Raw genomic sequence first — 5,572 nt, 5'->3', positions numbered from 1 at the left:
CTGTCAGGCCCGCTTTCGAGTCACCCATCTGGGCTAAGGAGGTAGGGACGTGTGCCCTGGAGGAACCAGACTTCCAGGAGGGAGGGCCGCCCTGTCAGGCCCGCCTCGGAGTCACCTCTCTGGGCTAAGGAGGTAGGGACGCGTGCCCTGGAGGAACCAGACTTCCAGGAGGGAGGGCCGCCCTGTCAGGCCCGCCTCGGAGTCACCCATCTGGGCTAAGGAGGTAGGGACGTGTGCCCTGGAGGAACCAGACTTCCAGGAGGGAGGGCCGCCCTGTCAGGCCCGCTTTCGAGTCACCCATCTGGGCTAAGGAGGTAGGGACGTGTGCCCTGGAGGAACCAGACTTCCAGGAGGGAGGGCCGCCCTGTCAGGCCCGCCTCGGAGTCACCCATCTGGGCTACGGAGGCAGGGACGCGTGCCCTGGAGGAACCAGACTTCCAGGAGGGAGGGCCGCCCTGTCAGGCCCGCTTTCGAGTCACCCATCTGGGCTACGGAGGTAGGGACGTGTGCCCTGGAGGAACCAGACTTCCAGGAGGGAGGGCCGCCCTGTCAGGCCCGCTTTCGAGTCACCCATCTGGGCTACGGAGGTAGGGACGTGTGCCCTGGAGGAAACGGACTTCCAGGAGGGAGGGCCGCCCTGTCAGGCCCGCCTCGGAGTCACCTCTCTGGGCTAAGGAGGCAGGGACGTGTGCCCTGGAGGAACCAGACTTCCAGGAGGGAGGGCCGCCCTGTCAGGCCCGCTTTCGAGTCACCCGTCTGGGCTACGGAGGTAGGGACGTGTGCCCTGGAGGAACCGGACTTCCAGGAGGGAGGGCCGCCCTGTCAGGCCCGCCTCGGAGTCACCTCTCTGGGCTAAGGAGGCAGAGACGTGTGCCCTGGAGGAACCGGACTTCCAGGAGGGAGGGCCGCCCTGTCAGGCCCGCCTCGGAGTCACCTCTCTGGGCTAAGGAGGCAGGGACGTGTGCCCTGGAGGAACCGGACTTCCAGGAGGGAGGGCCGCCCTGTCAGGCCCGCCTCGGAGTCACCTCTCTGGGCTAAGGAGGCAGAGACGTGTGCCCTGGAGGAACCGGACTTCCAGGAGGGAGGGCCGCCCTGTCAGGCCCGCCTCGGAGTCACCTCTCTGGGCTAAGGAGGCAGGGACGTGTGCCCTGGAGGAACCAGACTTCCAGGAGGGAGGGCCGCCCTGTCAGGCCCGCTTTCGAGTCACCCATCTGGGCTACGGAGGTAGGGACGTGTGCCCTGGAGGAACCGGACTTCCAGGAGGGAGGGCCGCCCTGTCAGGCCCGCCTCGGAGTCACCTCTCTGGGCTAAGGAGGCAGGGACGTGTGCCCTGGAGGAACCGGACTTCCAGGAGGGAGGGCCGCCCTGTCAGGCCCGCCTCGGAGTCACCCATCTGGGCTACGGAGGTAGGGACGCGTGCCCTGGAGGAACCATACTTCCAGGAGGGAGGGCCGCCCTGTCAGGCCCGCCTCGGAGGCCTCCCCTCGGGCAGGGGAGGCAGGGTCGGGGACCCTGGAGGAACCGGACTTCCAGGAGGGAGGGCCGCCCTGTCAGGCCCGCCTCGGAGGCCTCCCCTCGGGCAGGGGAGGCAGGGTCGGGGACCCTGGAGGTGCCGGACCTCCAGGGGGACGGAGGCCGAACCCGTGGCCGGGGAGGGTGAGCCTTGCCGGGCTAGGCTCGCGCGGGTTCGAAGGCCTGGTTCGAGAGGACCCCTTCCCCTATATACCCGATGGCACCTGTTCACACTACTGCCCTTTCGAGAGGGGACCCCGACCGGTCCGCGGCCGGGACGGCGCACCTCGGTCGGCCTCGGCGAGTGGGTCGGGGTGCCTGGAGGTGCGCGAGCGGCCCGCCTGGAAGTGCGCGAGCCACCCGACTCTGGCGGCCGGCGCCCCCGGGCCCGTGCCCGCGGCCGACTCGTCTGACCCGGCATCGTCAAGGTCACCAATACCACGGAGCGTCTACGACGCCCCGTTTCCGAGATATCGGCCAATGAACTGCCGGGCGCCGTATCTCGGCCGGGGAAGGTCCTACGGACTCGGGGCCGGGCTCGTCGGAAAGGTCTCGCCCGGGGCTTTCCGACGAGACCGGCCGCGGGTCCGTGCGACCCCGGGGGCCCGAGATACTTCCGGTCGAAAATTCGAATTTCGTTACCGCGCTGCTCCGGCGCCCCGGGTCCGGGGCCTTCGCCCTTCGGGTGGGTGGCTCCTCCGCGGGGGGCCTTTCGAACGAGCCCACCCGCGCGTCGCTAGCCCTTTCCGGGGCCGAGATACGGCCTACCCCCGCGGGATTTTCCCACGGCCGTTTCTCGGGCGCCTCGGGTCCGGGGCCTTCGCCCTTCGGGTCGGTCGCTATGCCGGAGGGGAGCTTTCGAACGAGCCCTCCCTCGAGTCTCTGGCCCTTTCCCGGGCCGAGATACGGGCGGGTGGTCGCGGAATTTTCGCTCGTCCGGGGCTCCGGCGCCCCTAGCGTCCGCCTCGGAGGTCGCCCGGACGCGCGGCCGGTCTCGTTCGAAAGGTCCGTCCCGGGGCTTTCCGACGAGCCCGGCCTCGGGTCCGTGCGACCCCGCCCGCCGGAGATACGTCCGGTCGAAGCTCGCGGAAATTCCCGCGGCCGTATCTCGGGCGCCTCGGGTCCGGGGCCTTCGCCCTTTGGGTCGGTCGCTCCGCCGGAGGGGGCCTTTCGAACGAGCCTACCCGCGAGCCTCTAGCCCCTTCCCCGGCCGAGATACGGCGGTCTATGCCCGGATTTTCCCACGGCCGTTTCTCGGGCGCCTCGGGTCCGGGGCCTTCGCCCTTCGGGTCGGTCGCTATGCCGGAGGGGAGCTTTCGAACGAGCCTACCCGCGAGCCTCTAGCCCTTTCCCCGGCCGAGATACGGCGGTCCCTCCCCGGATTTTCCCACGGCCGCAGCACGGGCGCCTTTGCTCGGATCGACTCGCCCTTTGGGTCGGTTGCTCTACCGGAGCGGCCCTATCCAACGAGCCAACCCTCGTCTCTCTAACCCTTTCCCCGGCCGAGATACGGCGGTCCCTCCCCGGATTTTCCCACGGCCGCAGCACGGGCGCCTTTGCTCGGATCGACTCGCCCTTTGGGTCGGTTGCTCTACCGGAGCGGCCCTATCCAACGAGCCAACCCTCGTCTCTCTAACCCTAAGCCCGGCCGAGATACGGCGGTCCCTCCCCGGATTTTCCCACGGCCGCAGCACGGGCGCCTTTGCTCGGATCGACTCGCCCTTTGGGTCGGTTGCTCTACCGGAGCGGCCCTATCCAACGAGCCAACCCTCGTCTCTCTAACCCTAAGCCCGGCCGAGATACGGCGGTCCCTCCCCGGATTTTCCCACGGCCGCAGCACGGGCGCCTTTGCTCGGATCGACTCGCCCTTTGGGTCGGTTGCTCTACCGGAGCGGCCCTATCCAACGAGCCAACCCTCGTCTCTCTAACCCTAAGCCCGGCCGAGATACGGCGGTCCCTCCCCGGATTTTCCCACGGCCGCAGCACGGGCGCCTTTGCTCGGATCGACTCGCCCTTTGGGTCGGTTGCCCTACCGGAGCGGCCCTATCCAACGAGCCAACCCTCGTCTCTCTAACCCTAAGCCCGGCCGAGATACGGCGGTCCCTCCGCGGATTTTCCCACGGCCGCAGCACGGGCGCCTTTGCTCGGATCGACTCGCCCTTTGGGTCGGTTGCTCTACCGGAGCGGCCCTATCCAACGAGCCAACCCGCTTCTCTCTAACCCTAAGCCCGGCCGAGATACGGCGGTCCCTCCGCGGATTTTCCCACGGCCGCAGCTCGGGCGCCTTTGCTCGGATCGACTCGCCCTTCGGGTCGGTTGCTCTACCGGAGCGGCCCTATCCAACGAGCCAACCCGCTTCTCTCTAACCCTAAGCCCGGCCGAGATACGGCGGTCCCTCCCCGGATTTTCCAACGGCCGCAGCTCGGGCGCCTTTGCTCGGATCGACTCGCCCTTTGGGTCTGTTGCTCCACCCGAGCGGACCTTTCCAACGAGCCAACCCTCGTCTCTCTAACCCTAAGCCCGGCCGAGATACGGGGTACCACCGCCTGACCTTTAAACGGCCGTAACTCGGGCGCCTTTGCTCGGATCGACTCGCCCTTTGGGTCGGTTGCTCCACCCGAGGGGACCTTTCGAACGAGCCTACCCGCTTCTCCCTAACCCCAAGCCCGGCCGAGATACGGCGGTCCCTCCGCGGATTTTCCCACGGCCGCAGCTCGGACGCCTTTGCTCGGATCGACTCGCCCTTTGGGTCGGTTGCTCTACCGGAGCGGCCCTTTCCAACGAGCCAACCCTCGTCTCTCTAACCCTAAGCCCGGCCGAGATACGGGGCACCACCGCCTGACCTTTAAACGCCCGTAGCTCCGGCGCACAAAGTCCCAGGACTTCGCCCTTTGGGTCGGTTGCTCCACCGGAGGGGACCTTTCCAACGAGCCAACCCGCGTCTCTCTAACCCCAAGCCCGGCCGAGATACGGGGCACCACCGCCTGACCTTTAAACGCCCGTAGCTCGGGCGCCTTGGGTCGGATCGACTCGTCCCTTGGGTCGGTTGCTCTACCGGAGCGGACCTATCCAACGAGCCAACCCGCGCCTCTCTAACCCTAAGCCCGGCCGAGATACGGGGTACCACCCCTTGATATTCCCACGGCCGTAGCTCCGGAGCCCTTCGCCGCAGCCCTTCGGGACACCCACCCTCGGACGACCCGCGGAGGGACCTTTCCAACGAGCCAACCCTCGCCTCTCTAACCCTTTCCCCGGCCGAGATACGGGGTACCACCCCTTGATATTCCCACGGCCGTAGCTCCGGAGCCCTTCGCCGCAGCCCTTCGGGACACCCACCCTCGGACGCCCCGCGAATGGACCTTTCCAACGAGCCAACCCTCGCCTCTCTAACCCTTTCCCCGGCCGAGATACGGGGTACCACCCCTTGATATTCCCACGGCCGTAGCTCCGGAGCCCTTCGCCGCAGCCCTTCGGGACACCCACCCTCGGACGCCCCGCGGAGGGACCTTTCCAACGAGCCAACCCTCGCCTCTCTAACCCTTTCCCCGGCCGAGATACGACCCCGAGAACTGTGGCACCTCTACCCGACCACAGTGCACCCGAGGCCGGCCTCGGACCCCCGAGGACGGTGGCACCTCTACCCGACCACAGTGCACCCGAGGCCGGCCCCGGACCCCCGAGGACGGTGGCCCCTCTACCCGACCACCGTGCACCCGAGGCCGGCCTCGGAACCAGCCACGGACACCCTGGAGCCCGTACCCGGCGCACCGTTCGGTCCCGGGCACCCACTCTTAAGCACTCCCCCCCGGCCTAAGCCCCATACTCCCGGCCCCTCTGGAGAACCAAACCGTTGGTCAACCCGAAACGATCTCCAGCAGTTGGTCAACCCGAAAATACCTCCAGCAGTTGGTCAACCCGAAAGTTTCTCCAACAGTTGGTCAACCCCATCGACTTAGGTTTTGGAGCCTTAAAATTTCCAACAGTTGGTCAACCCCATCGACTTAGGTTTTGGAGCCTTAAAATTTCCAGCAGTTGGTCAACCCCATCGACTTAGGTTTTG

The sequence above is a fragment of the Paramisgurnus dabryanus genome, unplaced genomic scaffold (genome assembly GCF_030506205.2).
Source record: "Paramisgurnus dabryanus unplaced genomic scaffold, PD_genome_1.1 h2tg000320l_1_24261__unordered_in_group15, whole genome shotgun sequence".
NCBI lineage: Eukaryota > Metazoa > Chordata > Actinopteri > Cypriniformes > Cobitidae > Paramisgurnus > Paramisgurnus dabryanus.
This window is presented reverse-complemented; position numbering follows the sequence as displayed.